The 9012-nt window shown below is 38.5% G+C and overlaps 1 protein-coding gene and 1 long non-coding RNA gene across 2 annotated transcripts; one reads left to right on the top strand and one right to left on the bottom strand.

The window, feature by feature from the left end:
- The window catches only part of LOC111622687, a 200844-nt gene that overhangs the window by 126850 nt on the left and 64982 nt on the right, over positions 1-9012 (top strand).
- On the bottom strand, positions 10-4165 carry LOC111622691. 2 transcript variants are annotated; one of them, XR_002756313.1, is made up of 4 exons: positions 4049-4165; positions 2564-2751; positions 1198-1286; positions 10-1052 (listed from the first exon to the last, which is right to left on the bottom strand). It is a non-coding gene; the product is annotated as an uncharacterized LOC111622691 (long non-coding RNA). The 2 variants fall into 2 exon arrangements; XR_002756312.1 differs by having other exon boundaries at positions 1171-1286.

Raw genomic sequence — 9012 nt, forward strand, 5'->3', positions numbered from 1 at the left:
CTACAACAGTTCGTGTTTGAACTTAATACACGTTATTACATTTATTGAGTTTACTGAAACTGGAAGGAGCTTACATTTTTCTACTGGACTGTTTTCTGCATCAACTCTACATCAATCCATGCTTTGTGGTGTACTTGTGTATTATATTATGTGTTCTATTCTTGTGCACCATTATCATATGATCGTCTAGTGGTTTCCTTGCTATTGAAATAACTGTGGTGTGGACGAAGTTTCTTCAACTTCCAATGAATATAAATGATGCAGCGTGAAGACAATCCTTCAACTTCTGGTGGCTCTTACTATGTCGGAATATTACGCACAGATGCTTGGCGGAGTTCAGTGGTGTTGAGAACATTGTTCAACTTCCATTGCTCAACTACTAGCGGATTTTCTGTGGCCGAAACATAAGTACTTTGGTGCAAATGATTATTACTACTTTACACTATACTGTCTTATTATTATATATTATAGTTTGTATATATACTCATTTCTATATATGTATCATCTATAATATCTTTGCACTTCTGCTGTTCGCTTCTTTTATAATTTGTTAACTTGCGCTTAATTGTTGTGATTCTAATTTTATTTTATCTTCGTTACTTTTAATTGTTACTGTATATTTTACACTATCTTATTTTTCATAAAATTTTACTTGTATAAATATATATTACGCCTGTATAATATCCTTGTTGCCCTCCCATCATTGTACAATTTTACTCTTAATGTTTATTAATATGCTGTGTTCATTGTCATAATTAGTTAGTGTTTTTAAATCCTGATAATGCTCAGCGAAATCAGGAAATGTAACTTATGTTATTTTAATAAAATGAAATGAATGAATGAATTTGGGGAGACGAAATTTTGCTACATTTGTCCTAGAATTTTGCCGCTAAATCATACAGCTTTCTGCACATCCTGTAAATATTTCTGTATTCGTTGTTGGTAATAATAGAGTATTTCAAAATTTCTCTTTTCACTTACCTGATAATTATAAGATACGTAAAAACCATCTTCGTACTGGAAAATAGTTTCAAAACAAAAGCATTCAATATCTGTAAACAGTAATTTTATAATTATTAAACGTAATTAATGGAAGTCGGTCATTTTATGCTTTCAATCAACTAGTTGAATGAAAAAAAAAAATGTATTAAAGATGTTTATCGTATTTACCAGAGAATCCTTTTAGGTTAGATTTACCCTAGGTATTCAAGATGGCAGTGGTCGCCATCTTGTTTGCGCATGCACGCGTGCAAACGAGATGGCGAACGCATTTCACGGCGGCAGCTCTGAAAAATAAATCAAATTACAAAATAATAATTAAAAAATTATTTACTTTATTATTGTTCGCTGGATTCTCTTTTGCGAATTTCAGAAATTTTTGACAAAAAGCACAGGAGTTCAGTTTTAAAGAGAGTGAACAAAATCGTCACACACGAACATCAATACATAGAGAAAACCCCGAATTTTTTAGCATTTCAAAAACGTAAAATCTTGGGGGTCATTTTTTGCCTGATAGCCATACTTTTTCTGTTATATATAACAGAGCTGGAAAAGTAAATAATAATAANGAAAGCGTTGCCTAATTAGCGGTACTAATCGGGAATTACAAAATATTAATTAAAATTACTTACTACTTTATTGTTCGCTGGATTCTCTTTTGCGAATTTCAGAAATTTTTGACAAAAAGCACAGGAGTTCAGTTTTAAAGAGAGTGAACAAAATCGTCACACACGAACATCAATACATAGAGAAAACCCCGAATTTTTTAGCATTTCAAAAACGTAAAATCTTGGGGGTCATTTTTTGCCTGATAGCCATACTTTTTCTGTTATATATAACAGAGCTGGAAAAGTAAATAATAATAATTTATTATTATTGGTTAACCAATAATAATAATAATAATTTATTATTATTGGTTAACAAATAATAATAATAAATTATTATCATTATTGGTTTCGGGTTCTTTCCACGTTGCTATTTTTCTGGAACCGGGATATATATTGCGCAGATGCTTAACGAATACGTGAAATTTTTCGACGGCCAATTCAAGAGTTTTTTATATACGAACGAATACAAGTACGAATCGGATAGATCCTTTGTGTAATGTTTAGGCAAATTTTTCTTGTTCTTCAAATAACCCCACAGTCTTTCGATATTTTGGGTATGTATCCCGGTTTTTGGATTAACAAAATTTTCCGAACGGTTGACCGTTCTCTGCTCGATATCTATTCCTTCCAATTTGTCTATGTTGTTGTAACCTTTTCATTCGTCGGTATGAACTATGCTTCCAGAATTGACAAATTTATAAATAATCCAATTTAGAGTGGTTTCGGAACGGTCGTTCACTTGACAAATAAAGCTTAAAAAAGTGCCTAAATTTATGGCAAATTTGAAGTCACTACTACCAATTTTGGTATCTAAACCTAAATTTACATCATATTCCGATTCTAAAAGTTTATAAAACTGACTAGTTGTGCATTTTAACCAAAAATCTTTAGAATTAATTTCTAAATTATCCATTCTTATTATTATCAAATTAACGAAAAAAAATTAATTTATAAACCTTGACTGCTTTTAAATTCATATAACTTTCGCTTCTGTGTCACTGAACGCATCCGCAAACACGTTATCGTTCGATAATTTATATAATTCGTCACAAATATTTAAACAGCGCCTTCTACGTCAATCGTCGCGAATCGTCGAATCCTCGATCTTATTCGAGGCTACAGGAAGAGCCGCCATCTTGGGTACCTAGGGTAAATTTAACCTATTTTTATTTATTTTCTAAAAGTTATATTAATAATTGGGTTGAATGCAATACTTCTATTTATATTAGCGACCTGCGGTCGTCATCTAATGAATATAATTATAATTAATCAAATAATTTTTAAAAATTATTAAAAACGATGGAGTCAGATAATCAGTCGTTACTTGTTTGCACTATTAATTAACCACTACACGGAAAATCAATTCTTCAATCCTTTCTGACTTATGGAGGTTAAAAAACCCGCGGAATGCTGGGAAAGCCTAATCAGATATAAAAACTAAATACGTTGTGAATTGTGGGAGTGATGCATCTATCACTGATGGCTAACTTGTATCATGGTTTGTTTATGAGAAACCCTACTGAGGAGCCGATAACGGCGAAATGCATTTAGGTTTGAGTATAGAGCAGGCATGGCCAACATACGGTCCGCGGGCCGGATCCGGCCCGTCTAACGAATTTATATGGCCCGCGATCAATCTTTCAATATTAGCTATTCAAGTCCGAATAGCTGGATGAAAAACTCTGACGCCTAAAAAACGGTCAACAATTCATTGTGCGTTTAGAGTTAACCCTCCATTACAAATCTCGTAAGTACAGCGTAGAATGTTGATAAAGCACGATAATGTGAAAAATGTATCTCTAATCTCTATGTACAATTTAGTCTCTACAGGGTGACACCACAATGAGATTGCGGCCGGATGGCCGAGTGGTCAAGGTGGCAGCCTACCGCTCTGGGCGACCCGGGTTTGAATCCGAATGGGTCGAAAAATTCCCAGGAATTTTTCGGGGGGTGGTCCGTTCGGATATGTCGGGCCCCATCCCTCACCACCCGGCAGCCCCATTGTGGGCCTGGTCGAACCCATAATAGGCTTGCAAAAAGAGGCCCTCTTAGTGCTCACAGGGCGGAAAGAGTTAAAAAAAAAAAAAAACCACAATGAGATCTCGCACCACCTCAAAATCTTCCTAGGGCAGCCTCTGGTTCGGCCCGCGGAAAAAGTCGTCTTTTTAATTCGGCCCGGGAGCAAAAGCTGTTGGCCACACCTGGTATAGAGTAAACTAAATAAACAAATTTTTCTCTCAAAGTTTACCTTTTTTTGACTTTTAATTTTTTAATCCTGGCTCTAATTCAAGTTTAAGTAAATGGATTAGGGTCTTGGAATTTTTTAGCCTCCTTAAGTCAGAAAGGATTGGAGAATTATTTTTCCGTGTACTGGTTAATAGTGCAAACAAGTAAAGAATAATTATAGTTAAAGTACTTATAATAAAATAAAGTAAACTTACTTGTTGTACTCATATTGAATAACTATTTCGCATTAGATGAAACCACATCGAATAAACTCTTCGACAATTAGCTAAACTCGCTTTGACAATGACCAAAATTAGAAGCGTTTATTGTTAATGCAACAATAGATAATAAATATTGTTGCGCGGCGCGTCCAACGCGCATTAAGCGCACGATAATCAGTTAATTGCTTATTTCAATATGAAAANATAGTTAAAGTATATATAATAAAATAAAGTAAACTTACTTGTTGTACTCATATTGAATAACTATTTCGCATTAGATGAAACCACATCGAATAAACTCTTCGACAATTAGCTAAACTCGCTTTGACAATGACCAAAATTAGAAGCGTTTATTGTTAATGCAACAATAGATAATAAATATTGTTGCGCGGCGCGTCCAACGCGCATTAAGCGCACGATAATCAGTTAATTGCTTATTTCAATATGAAAAACCTAATATAACAGATTGGAGGGTTATTGCTACTTAACATTACTATATTTGCTACATTTTACTGGTTTTTGCTATTATTAGGTCCTCAAAGAATTGACTGCGAATCTCGATTTGATATTTTTCTTCGGCGTGTCGCGTGGCGTTGCGTTTCTTTATTATTCGTCAAATGTTTATTAGTCTTTATTTTTTACAACTATCTTTCCACGGGGCGGAAAGAATAAAATGAATTGCAGGCAGTAAGGAAAATTAATGTAATTATGTCAGAAAAGAATTTTGAAACCATATTTCTTTGGCTTCTTGCGTAGATATTTCATGTTGAATTTGGTTTTGTATGAGAAGCTAAATTATCTGTAAATTTACCTCTTTACTTAGAATCGTGGGAAGATTATACACTACTTTATACAAAGAAATAAAATAGTGTATAATCTTTCTACGATTTATATGTATTTGATTTTTATTTTTTTTCACTTGACGTTATCACGTGTCTTCTTTTCGCGAACAAACAACGCTATTTGTTACATTTCTATATTCTGTATCCATTATTTCTTTTTGTCTCGATAATTTTAAATATGGAAATCCAAGAAATATTTTAAATTACAAATAAAATATAACGAATTTACTGAATTAACAAAGTTTCAATGAAATTTATGTAACCTACTTGCGTAGTAAATTCATTTCGGACAGATTTTCTACAGAAAGTTGCTAAAAATATTTTTAAATTGAATTTATTACTTCTATATTTGGATATTTTGAAAATATTCGTAGCAGTAATTGCTCTTTGGGCATTAAAGAAAATATATTTTAAAAACGAGAAGAAACCGGACTGTACAAAGATTTATTCCATTCACGATAAAGTAGTAACTAGGTTAGGCCTGTGGGACAGCAGTTATTATAGTAAACAATTATTTATAATTTAAAATATATTAATTTAATACATCTTAAATTTTGTACGCGAATTACGCCAGAANTTTCCCGACAGTATGCACCAAATATAGTAATTTGGGTGTATACACTTACACGGCCGCAGTTGTATTTTCGCCTCCTGGTGAAGGTCTCATCGATCTGAAAACGAAATAACATGAATATAGACATAGACTTTTCGGCAAAGTCAGAAACGTGCGGCGATCGTCACCTCGACGTGCATTCCTTCACCGCCTAGCTTGATGTCCTGATTTTGTGAGACGAAAACCTCCGCAACTTCCCGGCAGAAGTTGTACCAATCTACCGCTGTCGCGAGGGCCACCTCGCATTCCTCTGCAGCGATGGTGACCGGCTCCTGCTTGACCCACAAATAAATCAGCTTCAGCACCTGTAAAATACAGAGAAAACACATCTTGTACACATCGGTGATCGTAAGCGGCACGAGCAAATTACAGAAACGCTGAACATAGCGTGATGCAGACAAGACTGTAATTTCCGGTTAGCAGGGCTCCAGCAACTGTACCAATACTTCAATCAAAATCGAACTGTTCTATTCGCATGGCTTAGCCAAAGATCACTGTAAATAATTATCGACTAATTACAAAGTAGAAGATTCCAGTGATTACGTCGACTGCTAACATTGGTATACAGTGGTTTATGGAGAGAACGCTAACCGAAAAATACCGGACTAAGAAACTGCTGCTGTTGTGAGAAAGCTGCAGTTTTGCAGTCCCACTTTCTCGTGATCGACTGCAATATCATACTTCTGTAGCTGAAAGCTTCGCTCGTTTCAAAAATGTATTGTGTTTACAAGACAGGCTACCAGTGCACAGGGCCCTCTGGACGGTGTCGCCTGTCCGTCGTCTAACTGTTCGTTGTTGGTTCAGTTTTTCTCAGCGGTAGTAGAATCTGAACCTGTCAGGTGGAGCCAGTACCTTGCGCATATTGCCTCCACACTTAGGGCACGGTGGCAAGGTACCGGTTAGGTCCGGATGTGGCACGAGCCCCACAAGATGGCAAAACTTCTGGGCAGCCTCTTCGGTGGGGAGGTAGCGACTAAATGTGTAGGACTTAAGATGTTGAAATATGTTGGCGGGATCCTAAACAGGAGACGCTAAAACATCACACGTAAACGGCATTTTTGTATGAACAAAACACTGGGTACGAAGGGCCTTAGGCAGCGCACAGGCTTATAAAACCTCGGGTGGTGGTGCCGTGGTCACGTGACCCGCGGCTGACCGCCCAGTGGCCACGCGACAGGCCCACTCCCACTTCACAATCGAGGGGAGCCACGTGACTTGGCGCGCTGCATCTGTGCCTGAGAGGGATGTCCGCCCGGAGGCCCCGTCATGCGCAGTGCACTCCTCGGCCTAGCACGGCTCAAGTATGAGTTCCGATTTGTTTCTGGCAGAGCGACCTGGCGGGCCGGTGAGGAGAGAATTGGATCGGCGCCTGCCAGGACCGGGGTTCGAGCCTCGGCTGAGGTAAGAGGTGTAATAATAATAGATATTTGTATTTACAGGCAACAGATGGCGACTCTGGAAGGCTGCAGGCAAGAGACTCGTCCGCCAGCCGCGTGCAAGGGGTAGACGGCGGCGACAGAGTAGACGGGAGAAGGAGGCCCGCGCTGGGGGCTAAGGAAAGGGGAGAGCACGCTTTTTTTGCAACACTGAGATGGGGAAAACCGAAAAAAAAAAAATTTGGCCACGTGATGCCGTCCCTTTTGGGCGCAGAGTCACGTGACCGGATATGACATAGGCGCATCTTTGGAGGGCTATATCTCACAAAGGGTCACCTGTACGGGCATGGTCCTTTTGACTTTTATGCTCGCACAGGGGGCTCTACAGTTTGGGGGGACTCTGGCATTTGGGGCTCTGCCGCAGTTAAGGTACATCAAAAACGCAAATTGATCTCGGCACAACGTAGAGCTTTGTTGATGATAACCAAAGCATACAGAACATACAGAACTACGGCTAATGCTAGTTTGCAAGTGCTTGCTCGCAAGCCGCCTATTGATAAATATATTAACTACTTACAAAAAATTTGGAAAGTCAAATGTGGTAATCATCTTACCTCTATGTCAAACTCCTTCACTGAGGAAAGCTGGGAGAAAAATATTCCTTATAAAGANTGTTTCTGGCAGAGCGACCTGGCGGGCCGGTGAGGAGAGAATTGGATCGGCGCCTGCCGGGACCGGGGTTCGAGCCTTGGCTGAGGTAAGAGGTGTAATAATAATAGATATTTGTATTTACAGGCAACAGATGGCGACTCTGGAAGGCTGCAGGCAGGAGACTCGTCCGCCAGCTGCGTGCAAGGGGTAGACGGTGGCGACGGAGTGGACGGGAGAAGGAGGCCCGCGCTGGGGGCTAAGGAAAGGGGAGAGCACGCTTTTTTTGCAACACTGAGATGGGGAAAACCGAAAAAAAAAAAAATTTGGCCATGTGACGCCGTCCCTTTTGGGCGCGGAGTCACGTGACCAGATATGACGTAGGCACATCTTTGGAGGGCTATATCTCACAAAGGGTCGCCCGTACGGGCATGGTCCTTTTGACTTTTATGCTCGCACAGGGGGCTTTACAATTTGGGGGGACTCTGGCATTTGGGGCTCTGCCACAGTTAAGGTACATCAAAAATGCAAATTGATCTCGGCACAACGTAGAGCTTTGTTGATGATAACCAAAGCATACAGAACTACGGCTAATGCTAGTTTGCAAGTGCTTGCTTGCAAGCCGCCTATTGATAAATATATTAACTACTTACAAAAAATTTGGAAAGTCAAATGTGGTAATCATCTTACCTCTATGTCAAACTCCTTCACTGAGGAAAGCTGGGAGAAAAATATTCCTTATAAAGACACTTTTAGCCCCTACACTAACATCAGATTTATCGAAGCTTCTTCTACTAGTTGTGCCATTAAAATTTTTACCGATGGTTCGAAGTGTGACTGTCATGTTGGTGCCAGTTTCGTTGCTTTTCGCAACAATATTGAAATTTACTATAATGTTTTTAAACTTGGTCCACTTTGTAGCATTTTTCAAGCAGAGTTATATGCTATTTTACAGGCAATCGAGTGGTGTGAACGGGCTCTCAATAATGCCAAAATTGCAATCATTACCGATTCACTATCTTCTCTCTCTACGATTCGGAGGAAGTCTGTTCATCCTCTGGTCTTTAGTATTCAAAGACTGTTGATTGAGTCTGATAATGAGTATTATTTTAATTGGACGAGATCACATTGTAATGACTACGGCAATGATCGGGCGGATCAACTTGCTAAAATGGCGGCGGCTGACCAGAACATCTCTATCAGTTACAATATGATTTCAACAAAAATGCTGAAAGAGGTCCTTTGGAACGATTTGCTTGTGGAGTGGCAGCATAGTTGGGATGCCAACACCTCAGTTACGAAACAGTTTTTTCCTGATATATTGAAATTTTTGAAGAACACTTGGATTGAAGTTACTCATCATTCTATACAATTTTACACCGGTCATGGCCGTTTTAATTCATATCTTGCTCGCTTTACCTTGCGTAATAACAGTCTATGTCCTGTTTGCAACACCATTGACAGTAGTTTCCATTATAT

Source organism: Centruroides sculpturatus, unplaced genomic scaffold (genome assembly GCF_000671375.1).
Source record: "Centruroides sculpturatus isolate CEXI.00-Female unplaced genomic scaffold, Cexi_2.0 scaffold168, whole genome shotgun sequence".
Taxonomy (NCBI): domain Eukaryota; kingdom Metazoa; phylum Arthropoda; class Arachnida; order Scorpiones; family Buthidae; genus Centruroides; species Centruroides sculpturatus.